Below are 22,610 nucleotides of genomic sequence, written 5' to 3'. Positions count from 1 at the left end.
CGGACCAAGTCCAGGTGCCTGGATTCTGATGTATCTGATTTGCAATTTTATGGAGACGGGTGATAGCTTGATATACAGATGGTGCGTTTTGTGGTATGAAAACACAACAACTTGACCCGATGACCTTACAGGCTCCACCTCTATCTGCCAAGATGACGTCAATAACAAGACGGTTCTGAAGGACAACAACCCGCATGGCGGACTGCTCTTCTGTTAAGTTACCTAAGGCGGAGGCAGTTTCATTCACTACTGCTTCAAGCGTTCTAGTTAATCTGCGTATTAATTTACTATTCTGAACAGGTCCTAAAAAGAAAAAGAATCCTTTATTAAAATCGGTGTACTGTTCCCATGCCGTTTCTGTGTAGTCGACAAGTGGGATATCTCTTCTGGGTCTAGTCTTTACTAGATTGGTATTTCTATGGTAATCAGGAGGGGCTAGGAAGACAGGTGGCAGAAGGAATGCAATGTAACAGGTACCATCCCAATCTGGAGGTAGACGTATGTATGCGGTATGACCACAAACAAAGTAAGAATGACTAATAGCTTTAAAGGACGATTTACCTTGATCACTGAATTCGACCACAGTAGTGCATTTACTATGACCTAAGTGTACTGAACCTTTCTTCTTGATACATAATTCACCAGTGACTGGCAATACTGACATAATGGGTAGAACAGGCGTGTCTTCGGATTCAACAGTAAGAATCATAAGGCTAATTGTATAATTACCTAATCCATACACTTCATTTTCTAGATCAGTTCCTATTCTAGTGGGGAGTCCCTCCTTATCAGGGTAACAGACGTCTAGCAGGACTAAGTTCAGGTTTCCCCAAACCCAGCCCCCGTCGAAAACAGCAATATCAGGGTCTAAGGAATTAATTATTTTAAACCATGCTCCGCAAGAGCCATTGTGGGTGAATGGGTACGGAAAGAGGGGCAGAGCTCCCTTGTAGTTCTGGTAGGGAGGGAGTCGGCCACATATCCAGCAATTTGTAGCATTGTTAGTTTGATGAGAGTGGTGTAGCATACTAATGAATGTGTTGTTGCGCAGCGCAAGTCTGTAGGAAAGTTCATGTGGAGGTAACTCACTAAAAGTGTGTTCAGTAGATACATTATAGACAGATTGTTCACGCTTGAGAATAGGATAGTAGATAGGTAAAAGGATGCTAGTAACAATAATTAAAATACTCAGAATAAACATGATTATTAGTGTCACTATACAGTGACTACGAAGTGATTTACAATATGTACGTTTCTTGGCTTCTCTCTCTCTCTCTCTATCTCGATCTAGGGGATACATGTCAGAAACTATTTAACCGATTCACCTAGGGGAGGACTTAAACAATTAAACTGTCTGACTTGCTAGATCGGAGTTTCATGCGATATTTCTCTTGAGGAGTTTTTTCTCGTTCAGATTCTGTAAAGTCTTTTGGCTCGACACAGTCTTTGGTGGGGGTGGACGAGTCTCGATCAGGTTTCAGTCCAGAAAATTTTTTCACATGACTCGTGTGAACCCACCCCTTTCTTCCTTCGATTTTCACGGCCGTCCTCGTGGTGAGAAGAACGGTCTTCGGGGACTTCCAGCAGGGCTCCAACGGACTCTTTCTATCAAAATTGCGCACCAGGACTAGGTCGCCAGGACGGACGTCGTGTGGCTTTACATCAGTGTTGTCAGGGAAGGCTGCGGCAACCTGTGAACGACATGATTGGAGTGCAGACATCAAGGAGGCAAGGTAATCTGTCAACATATTACAATCAACATCAGTAATCTTTTTCGGAATGGGCGTCCCCCACATATTCGGTGGTCTGCCAAAGACCACCTCGTACGGGGATAGCCCTGATCTCGAATGGGCGACCATTCTCATGTAGAATAGTGCCACCGGCAGGGCGACTATCCAGTCGACCCCTTTCTCCTGACATATTTTGGCAAGGCGGATCTTTAGTGTCTGGTTATGCCTTTCTACAAGGCCTGCGGCTTCGGGATGTCGGACACAATGGAACTTCCACTGGTATCCCAATAATAAAGAAACTTCTTTCATTAATGCAGATGAGAATGGCTGACCGTTATCTGAGTACACGACACGAGGCAAGCCGTATCGTGGGAAGAATTCACGAACCAGCTGCTTGGCAGTGGTCGGAGCAGTGTAATCTGGGACTGGGTATGCTTCGGTCCAGCGGGACAGAGCACAGACAACTACGAGAACATATTTAAATCCTCGACAACGGTCCATCTGGATATAATCCATCTGGAGGACTTCAAAAGGGTGTTCGGGAGGATGAAATCCACCTTGCTCTACAGGGACACTTTTACCTGGATTGAACTGACAACAGATCATGCAAGTACGCACTTTCTGTTTCGCTGCTGCTCGTAAGTGTTTATTGTTCCAGAGATTTTGTAAACTGTCTAACATCGCTTTCTCTCCTAGGTGTGCTGGGCTATGTGCTGTATTTATCATGACTTGAACCATAGAGTCAGGGAGAAACCATGTATATTTTCCCTTCGTCACCCAACCTTGATCTGTTTGGATCCCTCCTTGTTCAATCCATTTCTTTATTTCTTCTGGAGTAGCATGTGTCTGAATGTCGATAACATCTAGGGTGGGATCCCTGACTGTCATACAGTTTGTCGGTTCTGTTGTCTTTGTCGTATCAGTTGTCTGAGTGTGAGTCAGTGCTGTATGTTTTGCTGTCTGGTCTGCCAGGTCGTTACCCTGGGAAACAGAATCTGTGACTTTAGTATGTGCTTTACACTTCATGACGGATATGGCTGAAGGCAGATGTATTGCTTCTAACAATGCTTGAATGAGGGGACCATGTTGGATCTTGGCACCATGAGAGGTCAGGAAACCTCGTTCTTGCCATAACATGCCGAAGTCGTGTACAACTCCGAACGCATAACGGGAATCAGTGTATATATTGACATTTCTGTTCTTGGCTAGAATACAGGCTCGGGTCAGAGCGATGAGCTCTGCCGCTTGAGCAGACAGTGTATCAATACGATGTGTTTCTTTAACTTCAGTTTCAGTGGTCACTGCATACGCGGCCACTAGTTCTCCTGTACTTGTTCTCATACATGAACCATCCACATAAAGTGTCAGGTCTGGATTTGTCAATGGAACATCTGTTAAGTCTCGTCGGGGCTTTGTTACTGCATTAATGATCTCTATGCAATCATGCGGAGCTGGATCTGTCATAACTGTAGGTAACAGTGTTGCTGGGTTCAGGATACTGCAACGTCTGATTTCTATGTGTGGCTGGAATAGCGTCAATTCGTAACCTGTCAGTCGTGCTATAGTCAAGTGTTGAGTCTGGGTTCTGTTTAAAAGAACCTCTACAGAGTGTGGAACTTGTACTGTTAACTGATGGCCTAAAACAATTGAATCGCTCTGTCTTATTGCTAACGCTGTTGCTGCTACTGACTTTAAGCACGCAGGGAGTGCCTGGGCTACTGAATCCAATGTACTTGAAAAATAAGCACAAGGCTTATGTGAACCTGCCTGATCTTGAGTGAGGACAGACAATGCTGTACCGTCACGTTCTGTAACAAAAAGTGTAAACGGTTTGCTGTAACACGGTGTCGCTAAAACTGGTGCTTGGCATAATGCTTTCTTTAATTCCTCAAAGGCTTGTGTATGTTCCTGAGTCCAAGGGAGGGCAATCGAAGTTGCTGCCTCCTGCGTCGTTAACTGGATGAGTGGTTTAGCTAGAAATGCATATTGAGGAATCCATTGTCTGCAGTACGAGGTGAGGCCTATAAAGGCCCGCACTTCCTTTTGTGTCTGTGGTCGTGGCATATTTACAATTAACTGAATGCGATCGGGAGTGAGCTGTCTCCCCACTTTGGACAGCAAGTGACCCAAGTATACAACTTGCTGAACACAGAATTGTAGCTTCGAAGGAGACACCTTGTGTCCCTTGTCGGCCAGGAAATGTAAAACTGTCAATGATGCTTGTTCACATTCGGGCTCACTTCGTGCGGTGATCAGTAGATCATCGACGTATTGCAGTAAAGCGGTGTCAACTGGCATTTGAATACAATCTAGTTGTCTTTTCAGTGCTTGACTATAGATGCTGGGGCTTTCTGTGAATCCTTGAGGTGCGTGGGAAAATTTGAAACTTCGTCCATTTAAACTGAATCCGAAGAGATATTGGCTCTCTGGATCAATAGGTACACTGAAGAAAGCGTTCTTGAGATCAATTACAGTAAAGAACGTTGCTTCTGAATCAATAGCAGTCAATAGGGAAGAGATATCGGGGACCACAGGGTACTGTGGTACAATACATTTATTCAGTTCTCGAAGATCAATCACCAGCCGATATACTGGCGGTGCATTGGGGTCTGTACGTTTAAGAATTGGAATGATGGGTGAATTACAGATATTGGAGTCGGTCTCTACGACCACTCCTTGGGCAATAAGCTCTTCAATGATTTTCAGTAAAGCCACTACAGCATCGGGTGGTAACTTGTATTGTCTGATTCTTGGTAAAACAACTCCTGTCTTGAGTGTAACACGGTATGGAGTGATATGCATACAACCTACATCAGCTGGGCCTTTTGCCCATAGGTGATTTGGTACATTTTTCAATCTGACATCAAATTCTCGTAAAACATAATGACCCTTGAAATCCCGTAGAAAGAGTCTAACTCCCTCCGGGGAACAGCATATTATAGCTCCTAGAGCTTTCAGAGTTTTTATTCCTAACAAATTTTCTGGGCATGATTTCGTAAGTAACAAATCTGTAATTCGTGATAATGGACCCACAGCCAAGGGTACTGGTTCCGATACTTCATTTACAATAGGCTGTCCTGAAAAACCAAGGGAAACATTCTGTGAGCAGAGGGGTGCCCCTGGGACTTCATTGTGACTTATTGTAGTGCGACTTGCCCCTGTGTCAATTAAAAACTTTCTGTCTTTTCCCAATACGTGACTGTGTACATAAGGACCTTCTTGATCTACAGGAATTTCAATAAGAGGCAAACCACCTTCCCTCTCTAGGCTGTTTCATGTATATCGGGGGTAATCTGGATATGCAGATTGGGCATACTGGTACATCTGTTGTGAAACTTGTTGAGTCGCGGCAATGGGCTGTGGCTGTGGTACTGCTACTGTCTGCGCTGTGTGGGATGGAGCATGCATAGGCTGTGTATTCTGCATTGGCTGTACATTTTGTGAGGTCTGTTGCTGGACCTGGTCTTGTCTAGACGGATGCGGTCTTTCCTTAGTTTTACCTGTTGAGATGTTATGTTTCAGGACTGGGCATTCATGTACGTAATGGCCTGGCTGTTTACAGTAATTACATGTCCCCTTAACGGGGGCTGTAGTATGACTTGTCTGGGTCCCACCTTTTCTCTGACCGTCAGCTGGGACCGTCTGAGCTACTAACATTTTCATCTTTGTGTCTTTCATACGCTTCTGTTCCTGATCTTGTTCTTCTCGAATTCTATTCTGATGATATTGTAACATTTGTAACATCTGGGATGGCGTATTTGCCTGCCAAGTACTTTCAACCTTATACACTCTATTTTTAACTAATGGTAGGGAATTCTCGACTAATTTTGACACGAAAAGGTGTGGATATGACTCGCTGCTTGGTTGTAGGCCACTATTTATAATGAAACATTTCTCGAATCTTGAATAGAAGTCACTAGTATCTTCATCATGTTTCTGTTTGCAGGACGAGATGGCGTCCCAATCTTCCTTTCTAGTTGTCAATAATCTTGGCAGAACCTGTACTATTAATCCGGGTAATGCTTTAGTCTTATCCCCAAGGCCTAACCCTGGGACCCGTTTACTTTCTTCGTCTTCTATCTCTGCCCATGCAATCTTTGTGTCCCCCACCTCCCATTCCTTTTCCTTTAATTTCTCGTAGATGCCCGTGGGCAACAGTACCTTCAACATTTTCATGATATCATCATACGTGTAATCCCCCATTAATAACATGTCTTTAAGCTCTCTGTGGAAACCTGCAGGGTCTTTATCGTGACACGGAACTAGTTTCTTCATTTCTAACAGTTCTAACTTAGTCAGTGGTGTGTGAACATATACACGTTTCAAGGTGTGATCCGTACCCATAACTGGGTGTACTTCTCGTAAGGGGTTCTGACTTTCAATGCCACTACCGCATTGCATGTGGTACATTTTTCTTTCTGGAGGCGGGGCGGGAACATATTCAGAGCTTATGAAGGTGTTATATTTATGTCGTTGTTCTAGAATTATTTGTATTAACTTGGTACTGAAACCTCTCCATCTATCCATGAGTAGTGCTTCTAATGTTTCGTGTAAGGGACCTGGATCGGAATGGTTGTTTCTGTACTTGATGAGGAGGTGCTGAATCATGTATACACCTGCTAACTTCTGCTCGTCTGGGGAAAGGTTCAAGAATGTCTGCGCTAACGTATCATCATTATATATGTCTGGATTCTCGGCCCATAACACGGCTGACCGAGCTAGTTCCTGTTCATCCATTGAATTGAGTACATGGTACCCCATTCGGTCTCGAAGCCTTTTATCAGTTTCCTGGAACTGATGTTCAGAAGAATTCGGGTTTGTTAAAGCAGAGAGAAAAACTCTCTTGTTTTCCGGACGGATGCCTTTCCTAAGGTAATTTCCCTTACCTACATACGCTATAGTATCTGTAGTCCTTCCTCGTTCTTCAAGTTCTTCTTCCTCCTCGGAGGAAGCTTTGTCATTCCCTTTCTGGTGTGCCGTTATCACTGCCTTTCTAATTTTCTTGTACATACTGGCTATGCAAGTCCCCTTGTCATGTTTTCCATCGGCTATGTTTTGACCCCACTTGTTTAGTGCATTCAATTCACTTTGGTCTGTCTCCGGCCTGTCTCGTTCTCTTATTAAACAATTTATGAAAAATCGTAGTATTTGCGCTTGAATGTCAACCTTCTGTTTATCCATTGCATCCCTGATACTGTCAGGGTCTTTCCCTGTCTGAACAAACTCATATATTCTATCTAGACGTTCCTTCATTCCTACATAGCATAGCAAGATATCAGTGGCAGATCTTAACCGTAGTGATGCCAATATCATTAGATCGTCTTTACCGGGTACTGGATCATATCTGCAAACTGACATGTTTTCTTTTAATGCGTCAAGGCGAGAGTGGGGAGACTGGAACGTGAGAGGACTCTGCGTGTCCCTGAAATTGAATCTGCGTGTCAATGGCGGGGTCCGAAGACCCGCAGTCGCACCTCCTGAGGCGGACGCTTGGGCATTATCTCCCTGCGGAGTCTGGATCTGAACTTGAATTTGTCGTTTAGTAGGATCAGGTAGGACTTGTTTCGGTAGGTCAATCTTGGGTGCGGGAAGTGGCGGAGCTGGCGGAACGGGGGAGGTCTGTCGTGGTACCGGCGGAACATGATCTGGGGGCGTAGTGCCACCCCCGTCCCTGTCAGTGGGCAGGGCACGAACAGGCAGATTGGCGTAAGCTGGTGCTACATCCTCTAAATATGAGTTTAGGAATATGTCTTTAGTAGTTTTATGCATTACTTTAGTTGGAACTAATGGTGGCGGTAAGTTTTTCGGTATTTCTGATAGGGCTTCAGATGTGCCCTCGGCCGCGAGATACATACCGTTTACAAGATTGTTTCGGGCACGGTCTATTTGTTCTGTTTTTACTCGGATCCCTTCAATAACTAATTCATTTTCTTGGGCCTTTTCTGATTCTTTAAGTCTGTCCTCTCTACGGAGTGCTTTCTCAGCACGCTTATGTGATTCCTTACGCCAGAATTCTATGGCGTCTTTCTGGGATTGTCTAGCTTTCTTTTTCCATAATGCTTCTTCTACCTTCATGATGCACTCGGCATCCCATGTTCCGGTAACAGGCCATCTGTGTCTTTCGTCTAGGTGCTTGGTGTAATCGGCCCATAAGTCTAGATACAATATGGCGTCTATGCCATGTTTGTGATACATAAAGTTACCTGGAGTGTCCCTAGGGGGAATAGGAATTTCTTCCTCCAGTATCCCTTTCCTAGTTCCTATCTGCTTTAACTTGTTGAAAAACGGCATTTTGCTTACTTATTACTGAATACTCAATCCTTACTACTTAATACTGGTTACAGCTACTTTATACAAGAAACACAAAAATGCACATTAAACGGTCACATTCATACCACGACATTAATCACATTAAGACATTTGAGACATAGATGACTACCCCCCTATACTGGATGTACTGCTCAACAGTACAGATACACTGGTGTAACAGTGCAGAAATTCGGAATACTAGATATACTGCTAAACAGTACAGATACACTGCCTAAAAACAGTGCAGACCGGACTTGTGTACCCAAACCCGTCTAGATACGTCCCAGCAATGGTACTCACCGGGAAGCACGGAAACAGAAGGCCTCGGAAAACTTGACTGGACTCGACTCGGTACTTCGGAAAACTTCGGAAAACTTCGGAAAACTTCGGAAAACTGGTGGGCCTCTTGACACCTCGGACCTTGCTTCTTTCGGCTAGGCTCTGGTCGGGATCCTCCGCACTCCTCACCGCCTCGTCTGGGCACTGATCGCAGTCTTCGTCACCTCCTTGGGTCAGAGGGAGATGCAGGAAATCCTGCCGGTACGCGTAGGTTCCGTCTAACTGACGGCAGGGGACAGAGCTTGCAATGCGCCAACCGGCGCGTGAGGTGGGGGAGGGGTCCCTATTCGGGCGCCAAAATGACGTAAATAATTAATTTACTCTCTTAATTTCTATGCAGGTAAGTACTTAATCAATAATAACTCAGATCGGATGAAAAAAGACAGAGTCCGTGGTGTTAGAGTTTCTAAGGGTTTTATTCCTCATAAAGGAATGGTCGTGACCAGGATATCGGATTCTGAACACCACAGGGGTGTCAGAAGGGATAGATGAGCGCGCTAACATTTTATTAACAATACATAGCTTATATACTTGATTCACATCATAAGTAATAGTGCAGGAGGCGTAACAGCTGAGAGAAGACAAGATAACAGTATACACGTGGTACTAGTACGTAATCAAGAGGCGTGAACTAGGCGTGAACTGGAGGTGTGTGCTAGAAACGTCACTGATAGGTGACGCAAGTGGGTGGCACCAAGGGGTGGTGCTAACAGAATTGTTGCAATGTCAGCAGAAATCGGAAACTTGGATGCGCGCGCAGCTGCATGACGTGTGATTGAAGGGGTGCAGGGGACTTGACATTTACACTGACGGAAAGAGACAGAAGTCTGGCATGTCAGATCAACTTGTACTTCTATCATATCTGATATCTGATGTTTAGGAACCATACTATCTGGGCGGAAAGGTCTCTAGGGCAGAAGCTATTCTATGCTAACTGTGGATGCGTGTATAAGCGCCTAAGTGTCTACATGAGAAGCGTGGGGCACGGGGCCTTCCATGGGAGCATGGTAACAGAGGCTATGAATTACTTGTATTGGGACAGGTCGGCCCTTTGGCTCTGCAGCTGGGGAGGATGTTTACTGAAGCTAGTAGGCAGGAATGTATTCTCGAGGAGCGGAACAGATAACTCGAAGGTTATAGTCAGTCTTGGCAGAAAGCAGGCTGAGCTGAGCGCGAGGGGCCGCGCTGGAAGTAAGTCAGAGTTCACGGGTACAGAGGTAGGCTGGGCAGAGGCTGTCAGAGTCGAAAGCCAGAAAAGAGGCTCGATGGCAGGAATTCAGGGCCTACTCTGCCAGAGCAGGAAAATATGTAAAGTACACTACAAAAAGACGGTGGCATAACATACTTAGGAACGGACTATATAATCCATTCAGGGTGGATCTGAAAGAGGACAAGTTAACGTTGGACGCAAATGTATTTGCGTCTTCATAGCTGGCACAGGAGGGAAGTTACATGCACTTTAAGCTGGTACATGGAGTCGGTGGGGTACGCGCTAGGGAACATAACATGACCAAAAATTTATATTTCCTCATTCCCTCCTTGTTCCCTACGGACCCTTCATGATATATCGATCCTCATGAATCGATCAGTTTGTTCTTGCAACATCATTTGTTCTTCTTTCTTTCGTTTACGTTTTGAGAGAAAACTGGAATGTTCAACACAAGAGGTGGCACATAGTCCACAAATCGCTGGCCCACACTGCAGGCACAGGCAGCAACTGAATACTAGGACTAGGCCAATGCCTAGGAAGGATAGGATCTTCCATCCCCAAGCTGTTAACGTTGTCCAGAACCAACCGGACCAAGTCCAGGTGCCTGGATTCTGATGTATCTGATTTGCAATTTTATGGAGACGGGTGATAGCTTGATATACAGATGGTGCGTTTTGTGGTATGAAAACACAACAACTTGACCCGATGACCTTACAGGCTCCACCTCTATCTGCCAAGATGACGTCAATAACAAGACGGTTCTGAAGGACAACAACCCGCATGGCGGACTGCTCTTCTGTTAAGTTACCTAAGGCGGAGGCAGTTTCATTCACTACTGCTTCAAGCGTTCTAGTTAATCTGCGTATTAATTTACTATTCTGAACAGGTCCTAAAAAGAAAAAGAATCCTTTATTAAAATCGGTGTACTGTTCCCATGCCGTTTCTGTGTAGTCGACAAGTGGGATATCTCTTCTGGGTCTAGTCTTTACTAGATTGGTATTTCTATGGTAATCAGGAGGGGCTAGGAAGACAGGTGGCAGAAGGAATGCAATGTAACAGGTACCATCCCAATCTGGAGGTAGACGTATGTATGCGGTATGACCACAAACAAAGTAAGAATGACTAATAGCTTTAAAGGACGATTTACCTTGATCACTGAATTCGACCACAGTAGTGCATTTACTATGACCTAAGTGTACTGAACCTTTCTTCTTGATACATAATTCACCAGTGACTGGCAATACTGACATAATGGGTAGAACAGGCGTGTCTTCGGATTCAACAGTAAGAATCATAAGGCTAATTGTATAATTACCTAATCCATACACTTCATTTTCTAGATCAGTTCCTATTCTAGTGGGGAGTCCCTCCTTATCAGGGTAACAGACGTCTAGCAGGACTAAGTTCAGGTTTCCCCAAACCCAGCCCCCGTCGAAAACAGCAATATCAGGGTCTAAGGAATTAATTATTTTAAACCATGCTCCGCAAGAGCCATTGTGGGTGAATGGGTACGGAAAGAGGGGCAGAGCTCCCTTGTAGTTCTGGTAGGGAGGGAGTCGGCCACATATCCAGCAATTTGTAGCATTGTTAGTTTGATGAGAGTGGTGTAGCATACTAATGAATGTGTTGTTGCGCAGCGCAAGTCTGTAGGAAAGTTCATGTGGAGGTAACTCACTAAAAGTGTGTTCAGTAGATACATTATAGACAGATTGTTCACGCTTGAGAATAGGATAGTAGATAGGTAAAAGGATGCTAGTAACAATAATTAAAATACTCAGAATAAACATGATTATTAGTGTCACTATACAGTGACTACGAAGTGATTTACAATATGTACGTTTCTTGGCTTCTCTCTCTCTCTCTCTATCTCGATCTAGGGGATACATGTCAGAAACTATTTAACCGATTCACCTAGGGGAGGACTTAAACAATTAAACTGTCTGACTTGCTAGATCGGAGTTTCATGCGATATTTCTCTTGAGGAGTTTTTTCTCGTTCAGATTCTGTAAAGTCTTTTGGCTCGACACAGTCTTTGGTGGGGGTGGACGAGTCTCGATCAGGTTTCAGTCCAGAAAATTTTTTCACATGACTCGTGTGAACCCACCCCTTTCTTCCTTCGATTTTCACGGCCGTCCTCGTGGTGAGAAGAACGGTCTTCGGGGACTTCCAGCAGGGCTCCAACGGACTCTTTCTATCAAAATTGCGCACCAGGACTAGGTCGCCAGGACGGACGTCGTGTGGCTTTACATCAGTGTTGTCAGGGAAGGCTGCGGCAACCTGTGAACGACATGATTGGAGTGCAGACATCAAGGAGGCAAGGTAATCTGTCAACATATTACAATCAACATCAGTAATCTTTTTCGGAATGGGCGTCCCCCACATATTCGGTGGTCTGCCAAAGACCACCTCGTACGGGGATAGCCCTGATCTCGAATGGGCGACCATTCTCATGTAGAATAGTGCCACCGGCAGGGCGACTATCCAGTCGACCCCTTTCTCCTGACATATTTTGGCAAGGCGGATCTTTAGTGTCTGGTTATGCCTTTCTACAAGGCCTGCGGCTTCGGGATGTCGGACACAATGGAACTTCCACTGGTATCCCAATAATAAAGAAACTTCTTTCATTAATGCAGATGAGAATGGCTGACCGTTATCTGAGTACACGACACGAGGCAAGCCGTATCGTGGGAAGAATTCACGAACCAGCTGCTTGGCAGTGGTCGGAGCAGTGTAATCTGGGACTGGGTATGCTTCGGTCCAGCGGGACAGAGCACAGACAACTACGAGAACATATTTAAATCCTCGACAACGGTCCATCTGGATATAATCCATCTGGAGGACTTCAAAAGGGTGTTCGGGAGGATGAAATCCACCTTGCTCTACAGGGACACTTTTACCTGGATTGAACTGACAACAGATCATGCAAGTACGCACTTTCTGTTTCGCTGCTGCTCGTAAGTGTTTATTGTTCCAGAGATTTTGTAAACTGTCTAACATCGCTTTCTCTCCTAGGTGTGCTGGGCTATGTGCTGTATTTATCATGACTTGAACCATAGAGTCAGGGAGAAACCATGTATATTTTCCCTTCGTCACCCAACCTTGATCTGTTTGGATCCCTCCTTGTTCAATCCATTTCTTTATTTCTTCTGGAGTAGCATGTGTCTGAATGTCGATAACATCTAGGGTGGGATCCCTGACTGTCATACAGTTTGTCGGTTCTGTTGTCTTTGTCGTATCAGTTGTCTGAGTGTGAGTCAGTGCTGTATGTTTTGCTGTCTGGTCTGCCAGGTCGTTACCCTGGGAAACAGAATCTGTGACTTTAGTATGTGCTTTACACTTCATGACGGATATGGCTGAAGGCAGATGTATTGCTTCTAACAATGCTTGAATGAGGGGACCATGTTGGATCTTGGCACCATGAGAGGTCAGGAAACCTCGTTCTTGCCATAACATGCCGAAGTCGTGTACAACTCCGAACGCATAACGGGAATCAGTGTATATATTGACATTTCTGTTCTTGGCTAGAATACAGGCTCGGGTCAGAGCGATGAGCTCTGCCGCTTGAGCAGACAGTGTATCAATACGATGTGTTTCTTTAACTTCAGTTTCAGTGGTCACTGCATACGCGGCCACTAGTTCTCCTGTACTTGTTCTCATACATGAACCATCCACATAAAGTGTCAGGTCTGGATTTGTCAATGGAACATCTGTTAAGTCTCGTCGGGGCTTTGTTACTGCATTAATGATCTCTATGCAATCATGCGGAGCTGGATCTGTCATAACTGTAGGTAACAGTGTTGCTGGGTTCAGGATACTGCAACGTCTGATTTCTATGTGTGGCTGGAATAGCGTCAATTCGTAACCTGTCAGTCGTGCTATAGTCAAGTGTTGAGTCTGGGTTCTGTTTAAAAGAACCTCTACAGAGTGTGGAACTTGTACTGTTAACTGATGGCCTAAAACAATTGAATCGCTCTGTCTTATTGCTAACGCTGTTGCTGCTACTGACTTTAAGCACGCAGGGAGTGCCTGGGCTACTGAATCCAATGTACTTGAAAAATAAGCACAAGGCTTATGTGAACCTGCCTGATCTTGAGTGAGGACAGACAATGCTGTACCGTCACGTTCTGTAACAAAAAGTGTAAACGGTTTGCTGTAACACGGTGTCGCTAAAACTGGTGCTTGGCATAATGCTTTCTTTAATTCCTCAAAGGCTTGTGTATGTTCCTGAGTCCAAGGGAGGGCAATCGAAGTTGCTGCCTCCTGCGTCGTTAACTGGATGAGTGGTTTAGCTAGAAATGCATATTGAGGAATCCATTGTCTGCAGTACGAGGTGAGGCCTATAAAGGCCCGCACTTCCTTTTGTGTCTGTGGTCGTGGCATATTTACAATTAACTGAATGCGATCGGGAGTGAGCTGTCTCCCCACTTTGGACAGCAAGTGACCCAAGTATACAACTTGCTGAACACAGAATTGTAGCTTCGAAGGAGACACCTTGTGTCCCTTGTCGGCCAGGAAATGTAAAACTGTCAATGATGCTTGTTCACATTCGGGCTCACTTCGTGCGGTGATCAGTAGATCATCGACGTATTGCAGTAAAGTGGTGTCAACTGGCATTTGAATACAATCTAGTTGTCTTTTCAGTGCTTGACTATAGATGCTGGGGCTTTCTGTGAATCCTTGAGGTGCGTGGGAAAATTTGAAACTTCGTCCATTTAAACTGAATCCGAAGAGATATTGGCTCTCTGGATCAATAGGTACACTGAAGAAAGCGTTCTTGAGATCAATTACAGTAAAGAACGTTGCTTCTGAATCAATAGCAGTCAATAGGGAAGAGATATCGGGGACCACAGGGTACTGTGGTACAATACATTTATTCAGTTCTCGAAGATCAATCACCAGCCGATATACTGGCGGTGCATTGGGGTCTGTACGTTTAAGAATTGGAATGATGGGTGAATTACAGATATTGGAGTCGGTCTCTACGACCACTCCTTGGGCAATAAGCTCTTCAATGATTTTCAGTAAAGCCACTACAGCATCGGGTGGTAACTTGTATTGTCTGATTCTTGGTAAAACAACTCCTGTCTTGAGTGTAACACGGTATGGAGTGATATGCATACAACCTACATCAGCTGGGCCTTTTGCCCATAGGTGATTTGGTACATTTTTCAATCTGACATCAAATTCTCGTAAAACATAATGACCCTTGAAATCCCGTAGAAAGAGTCTAACTCCCTCCGGGGAACAGCATATTATAGCTCCTAGAGCTTTCAGAGTTTTTATTCCTAACAAATTTTCTGGGCATGATTTCGTAAGTAACAAATCTGTAATTCGTGATAATGGACCCACAGCCAAGGGTACTGGTTCCGATACTTCATTTACAATAGGCTGTCCTGAAAAACCAAGGGAAACATTCTGTGAGCCTGAGAGGGGTGCCCCTGGGACTTCATTGTGACTTATTGTAGTGCGACTTGCCCCTGTGTCAATTAAAAACTTTCTGTCTTTTCCCAATACGTGACTGTGTACATAAGGACCTTCTTGATCTACAGGAATTTCAATAAGAGGCAAACCACCTTCCCTCTCTAGGCTGTTTCATGTATATCGGGGGTAATCTGGATATGCAGATTGGGCATACTGGTACATCTGTTGTGAAACTTGTTGAGTCGCGGCAATGGGCTGTGGCTGTGGTACTGCTACTGTCTGCGCTGTGTGGGATGGAGCATGCATAGGCTGTGTATTCTGCATTGGCTGTACATTTTGTGAGGTCTGTTGCTGGACCTGGTCTTGTCTAGACGGATGCGGTCTTTCCTTAGTTTTACCTGTTGAGATGTTATGTTTCAGGACTGGGCATTCATGTACGTAATGGCCTGGCTGTTTACAGTAATTACATGTCCCCTTAACGGGGGCTGTAGTATGACTTGTCTGGGTCCCACCTTTTCTCTGACCGTCAGCTGGGACCGTCTGAGCTACTAACATTTTCATCTTTGTGTCTTTCATACGCTTCTGTTCCTGATCTTGTTCTTCTCGAATTCTATTCTGATGATATTGTAACATTTGTAACATCTGGGATGGCGTATTTGCCTGCCAAGTACTTTCAACCTTATACACTCTATTTTTAACTAATGGTAGGGAATTCTCGACTAATTTTGACACGAAAAGGTGTGGATATGACTCGCTGCTTGGTTGTAGGCCACTATTTATAATGAAACATTTCTCGAATCTTGAATAGAAGTCACTAGTATCTTCATCATGTTTCTGTTTGCAGGACGAGATGGCGTCCCAATCTTCCTTTCTAGTTGTCAATAATCTTGGCAGAACCTGTACTATTAATCCGGGTAATGCTTTAGTCTTATCCCCAAGGCCTAACCCTGGGACCCGTTTACTTTCTTCGTCTTCTATCTCTGCCCATGCAATCTTTGTGTCCCCCACCTCCCATTCCTTTTCCTTTAATTTCTCGTAGATGCCCGTGGGCAACAGTACCTTCAACATTTTCATGATATCATCATACGTGTAATCCCCCATTAATAACATGTCTTTAAGCTCTCTGTGGAAACCTGCAGGGTCTTTATCGTGACACGGAACTAGTTTCTTCATTTCTAACAGTTCTAACTTAGTCAGTGGTGTGTGAACATATACACGTTTCAAGGTGTGATCCGTACCCATAACTGGGTGTACTTCTCGTAAGGGGTTCTGACTTTCAATGCCACTACCGCATTGCATGTGGTACATTTTTCTTTCTGGAGGCGGGGCGGGAACATATTCAGAGCTTATGAAGGTGTTATATTTATGTCGTTGTTCTAGAATTATTTGTATTAACTTGGTACTGAAACCTCTCCATCTATCCATGAGTAGTGCTTCTAATGTTTCGTGTAAGGGACCTGGATCGGAATGGTTGTTTCTGTACTTGATGAGGAGGTGCTGAATCATGTATACACCTGCTAACTTCTGCTCGTCTGGGGAAAGGTTCAAGAATGTCTGCGCTAACGTATCATCATTATATATGTCTGGATTCTCGGCCCATAACACGGCTGACCGAGCTAGTTCCTGTTCATCCATTGAATTGAGTACATGGTACCCCATTCGGTCTCGAAGCCTTTTATCAGTTTCCTGGAACTGATGTTCAGAAGAATTCGGGTTTGTTAAAGCAGAGAGAAAAACTCTCTTGTTTTCCGGACGGATGCCTTTCCTAAGGTAATTTCCCTTACCTACATACGCTATAGTATCTGTAGTCCTTCCTCGTTCTTCAAGTTCTTCTTCCTCCTCGGAGGAAGCTTTGTCATTCCCTTTCTGGTGTGCCGTTATCACTGCCTTTCTAATTTTCTTGTACATACTGGCTATGCAAGTCCCCTTGTCATGTTTTCCATCGGCTATGTTTTGACCCCACTTGTTTAGTGCATTCAATTCACTTTGGTCTGTCTCCGGCCTGTCTCGTTCTCTTATTAAACAATTTATGAAAAATCGTAGTATTTGCGCTTGAATGTCAACCTTCTGTTTATCCATTGCATCCCTGATACTGTCAGGGTCTTTCCCTGTCTGAACAAACTCATATATTCTATCTAGACGTTCCTTCATTCCTACATAGCATAGCAAGATATCAGTGGCAGATCTTAACCGTAGTGATGCCAATATCATTAGATCGTCTTTACCGGGTACTGGATCATATCTGCAAACTGACATGTTTTCTTTTAATGCGTCAAGGCGAGAGTGGGGAGACTGGAACGTGAGAGGACTCTGCGTGTCCCTGAAATTGAATCTGCGTGTCAATGGCGGGGTCCGAAGACCCGCAGTCGCACCTCCTGAGGCGGACGCTTGGGCATTATCTCCCTGCGGAGTCTGGATCTGAACTTGAATTTGTCGTTTAGTAGGATCAGGTAGGACTTGTTTCGGTAGGTCAATCTTGGGTGCGGGAAGTGGCGGAGCTGGCGGAACGGGGGAGGTCTGTCGTGGTACCGGCGGAACATGATCTGGGGGCGTAGTGCCACCCCCGTCCCTGTCAGTGGGCAGGGCACGAACAGGCAGATTGGCGTAAGCTGGTGCTACATCCTCTAAATATGAGTTTAGGAATATGTCTTTAGTAGTTTTATGCATTACTTTAGTTGGAACTAATGGTGGCGGTAAGTTTTTCGGTATTTCTGATAGGGCTTCAGATGTGCCCTCGGCCGCGAGATACATACCGTTTACAAGATTGTTTCGGGCACGGTCTATTTGTTCTGTTTTTACTCGGATCCCTTCAATAACTAATTCATTTTCTTGGGCCTTTTCTGATTCTTTAAGTCTGTCCTCTCTACGGAGTGCTTTCTCAGCACGCTTATGTGATTCCTTACGCCAGAATTCTATGGCGTCTTTCTGGGATTGTCTAGCTTTCTTTTTCCATAATGCTTCTTCTACCTTCATGATGCACTCGGCATCCCATGTTCCGGTAACAGGCCATCTGTGTCTTTCGTCTAGGTGCTTGGTGTAATCGGCCCATAAGTCTAGATACAATATGGCGTCTATGCCATGTTTGTGATACATAAAGTTACCTGGAGTGTCCCTAGGGGGAATAGGAATTTCTTCCTCCAGTATCCCTTTCCTAGTTCCTATCTGCTTTAACTTGTTGAAAAACGGCATTTTGCTTACTTATTACTGAATACTCAATCCTTACTACTTAATACTGGTTACAGCTACTTTATACAAGAAACACAAAAATGCACATTAAACGGTCACATTCATACCACGACATTAATCACATTAAGACATTTGAGACATAGATGACTACCCCCCTATACTGGATGTACTGCTCAACAGTACAGATACACTGGTGTAACAGTGCAGAAATTCGGAATACTAGATATACTGCTAAACAGTACAGATACACTGCCTAAAAACAGTGCAGACCGGACTTGTGTACCCAAACCCGTCTAGATACGTCCCAGCAATGGTACTCACCGGGAAGCACGGAAACAGAAGGCCTCGGAAAACTTGACTGGACTCGACTCGGTACTTCGGAAAACTTCGGAAAACTTCGGAAAACTTCGGAAAACTGGTGGGCCTCTTGACACCTCGGACCTTGCTTCTTTCGGCTAGGCTCTGGTCGGGATCCTCCGCACTCCTCACCGCCTCGTCTGGGCACTGATCGCAGTCTTCGTCACCTCCTTGGGTCAGAGGGAGATGCAGGAAATCCTGCCGGTACGCGTAGGTTCCGTCTAACTGACGGCAGGGGACAGAGCTTGCAATGCGCCAACCGGCGCGTGAGGTGGGGGAGGGGTCCCTATTCGGGCGCCAAAATGACGTAAATAATTAATTTACTCTCTTAATTTCTATGCAGGTAAGTACTTAATCAATAATAACTCAGATCGGATGAAAAAAGACAGAGTCCGTGGTGTTAGAGTTTCTAAGGGTTTTATTCCTCATAAAGGAATGGTCGTGACCAGGATATCGGATTCTGAACACCACAGGGGTGTCAGAAGGGATAGATGAGCGCGCTAACATTTTATTAACAATACATAGCTTATATACTTGATTCACATCATAAGTAATAGTGCAGGAGGCGTAACAGCTGAGAGAAGACAAGATAACAGTATACACGTGGTACTAGTACGTAATCAAGAGGCGTGAACTAGGCGTGAACTGGAGGTGTGTGCTAGAAACGTCACTGAAAGGTGACGCAAGTGGGTGGCACCAAGGGGTGGTGCTAACAGAATTGTTGCAATGTCAGCAGAAATCGGAAACTTGGATGCGCGCGCAGCTGCATGACGTGTGATTGAAGGGGTGCAGGGGACTTGACATTTACACTGACGGAAAGAGACAGAAGTCTGGCATGTCAGATCAACTTGTACTTCTATCATATCTGATATCTGATGTTTAGGAACCATACTATCTGGGCGGAAAGGTCTCTAGGGCAGAAGCTATTCTATGCTAACTGTGGATGCGTGTATAAGCGCCTAAGTGTCTACATGAGAAGCGTGGGGCACGGGGCCTTCCATGGGAGCATGGTAACAGAGGCTATGAATTACTTGTATTGGGACAGGTCGGCCCTTTGGCTCTGCAGCTGGGGAGGATGTTTACTGAAGCTAGTAGGCAGGAATGTATTCTCGAGGAGCGGAACAGATAACTCGAAGGTTATAGTCAGTCTTGGCAGAAAGCAGGCTGAGCTGAGCGCGAGGGGCCGCGCTGGAAGTAAGTCAGAGTTCACGGGTACAGAGGTAGGCTGGGCAGAGGCTGTCAGAGTCGAAAGCCAGAAAAGAGGCTCGATGGCAGGAATTCAGGGCCTACTCTGCCAGAGCAGGAAAATATGTAAAGTACACTACAAAAAGACGGTGGCATAACATACTTAGGAACGGACTATATAATCCATTCAGGGTGGATCTGAAAGAGGACAAGTTAACGTTGGACGCAAATGTATTTGCGTCTTCATAGCTGGCACAGGAGGGAAGTTACATGCACTTTAAGCTGGTACATGGAGTCGGTGGGGTACGCGCTAGGGAACATAACATGACCAAAAATTTATATTTCCTCAGACTGGAGGGTGATTTAGTTCTACCCACTGCTTATTCTGGCTTCTTCTGGCCAACCTTAGTCCGCTCTCAGTATTCTTAGCTTGCTGTCCCTGGTGTTCCAATGTCCTAGGTGTCCCAAAGTCCTAGATGTCCCAATGTCCCGGTCGGCCTCAGATGTACTAGGGCTGCTTACAGCCAAAGCAGGGTGGGAGCAAGATGGGGCTGAGGGAAGTAGTCCTGTTGAATGGCAGTGACAGTGGTAGAAAGGGAAGAGGGGGAAGAGAGGCCAGAGAGTTGCAGGGTGGTATAGGTGGAGCCAGTTGGGGTGGGTGGGCAATCTTCCCTGTGCAGCCCAACCTCCGCTCCCAGTGCCTACTGCTCCCTGTTGCTGCTTCCCCTAAGGCCAGTGCTGAGGGGTTGTGGGGGGCAAGTGGGCAAGTTAGCAGGGTACACTGGTAAGCCGCAAGCTGAGCCTAACCTAGTTGAGCCGCTTCTGCTGACTCACCAGGCTCGCACTCAGTTGCCGCTCCTAATGACGGCCGCGTTCACTACGCACTTGCTTCTCCCGTCACTCCCCACCTTACCGCCGTGCAGCGCCGCGGCCTTTTTGAAACGCCACCCGCTTTTCCGGGTTTTTCATGGCTTTTGCCGCTTTGGTTTTGCTGTAGCCAGTGCGGCCGCTGCTTCGCTCTGTGCTGCTGCTCTGTTGCGTGACACTATATGATAAAGGTTTGTGATACACTACAATTGTGACTATGGATGTTGTCCCAAGTATGTTCAAATTGCATGGTGAGTCAGACCCATATGTGTCTCATTTCGTCCAATGCACTAAAAGGCCCAGAATTCTTTGTGATGGAAATGGCAACTTCCAATCCCTCAGGTCCAGACAGGGGCCCATCATTACTGGTGTATTCACCTAACACTGTTAAATGGCAATAGATAATGTGCCTCATTCACTTACCATTACTGTTGACATGTAGATGCAATTGAGTAAATATGTGACAAGTTGCTGCACATATTCAACATTTCTTGGTTATATCTGGTGAATTTTCCCTTTTATTGCCTCATACAGCCAGATTACAGTCACCCACTGGAGCAGAGGTCCCCAACATCAAGGGGCACATCAATCCATACCACCAGCACAAACTGGTAGGTAATATGGCCAGGAGGGGGGTCCAAACCCCTACACTGTGATCAGACAACCCATAGATATATTACATAGAATCCATGAACAGTCCCAAACCTATTAACTGGGAAATGTTGTGAATCACATGTCGATTAGAATGTCAACTGAAAACACACATATCATTACAGGCCCTGTGACGTCCAGAAAAACACAGCCCACAGCGATCTTTGCTACACGTACGGGTGTGACATCTGGTCAGACAACACACATTGGGCGGATGTGGGACCTTGATTAGTAAACCTCAGAATGACTTTACCAAATGCTTACGCTCCTAAAAAGTGGATTAAATGCCGGCAGTATGTGGTGTGTGTCTAATATCACTGTTGTCACTCATCTCCACATGCTCACATATGGCTCATAACAGTATACCACTTCATAACATGTTGGCTAATAAAAGGATGACTCAAATTGTATGGTGAGTACAGTACGTAACTAATTGCTTACACAGTCTCTCATGAAGAGGAGAAGCCACAACTGGGTTGAATGTCCTTGCCATGGATACTCGCTAACAAAATCCCAGGGCACAGAATGTATGGTAATTGATGCGGATGCAATGCACTGGCATGAACCTACGTGCAAAGGTGAAACAGGTCTGGATGTTGAGGAACAGCTAGTTACAGCCTCCCCTGTCTCCCTGAAGAGCAAGCAGTGAAACAACAGGGCTAAGGAGGGCAGGTGATAGGTCAATACCAGACTCTCCTAGGAAGGAATTTCCAGCGCCTATCCAAAGATGAATGACCCTGCAAGTATTAATGTGGGCAGACACACACCAACATCAGGAAGAGGGGCGTGGCGAGCACAGAAGGCCAGACAATTCTCCGATTCCGGTTTGGTAGTATTTTTCCATTTCTCTTTATAAATACAGACAGGAAGAAAAATATTTTCCTCTGTAATTATGTGTAAAAATATGTTTAAACGGAAAACCAGGAGCCTTAATGAAAAGTATGATGTGGGCTCTTCATAATTCTAAAGTAGTATTACAAGACCAGTAGAAATTAGTTAATAAGCGGGATAGATTGTGAGGATTGGCAGGGTGACAAAGCATTCAAAAACTCTTTCAACCCTTTCTCTTACCTGTGGCTTCAGTTCTTTTCTTTTTTTTTTTAAACTGCTTATTGGAAGCGTTTGGCAAAAATAAGTAATTAAACGCATGGTCACTGAGTCACTTTGTGAAACAAAAAAGAAATCTTTTGAATTTGACCAAAAAGGGCTTAAAGAACAGCAGCATGAACACAGTAGGGAAATTAGGTCAGATTAACATCCTTGCAGGCCGTAAAACGAAACTTTCCACCCTGACTTTGTATGGCATGAAGAAACACTGCAAGAAAACAATAGCAGAGTGTAATCATTCCTGAGAG

The sequence above is a fragment of the Lissotriton vulgaris genome, unplaced genomic scaffold (assembly GCF_964263255.1).
Source record: "Lissotriton vulgaris unplaced genomic scaffold, aLisVul1.2 SCAFFOLD_251, whole genome shotgun sequence".
NCBI classification, from domain to species: Eukaryota; Metazoa; Chordata; class Amphibia; order Caudata; family Salamandridae; genus Lissotriton; species Lissotriton vulgaris.
The sequence above is the reverse complement of the archived record's forward strand: the minus strand, read 5'-3'. Positions refer to the sequence as shown.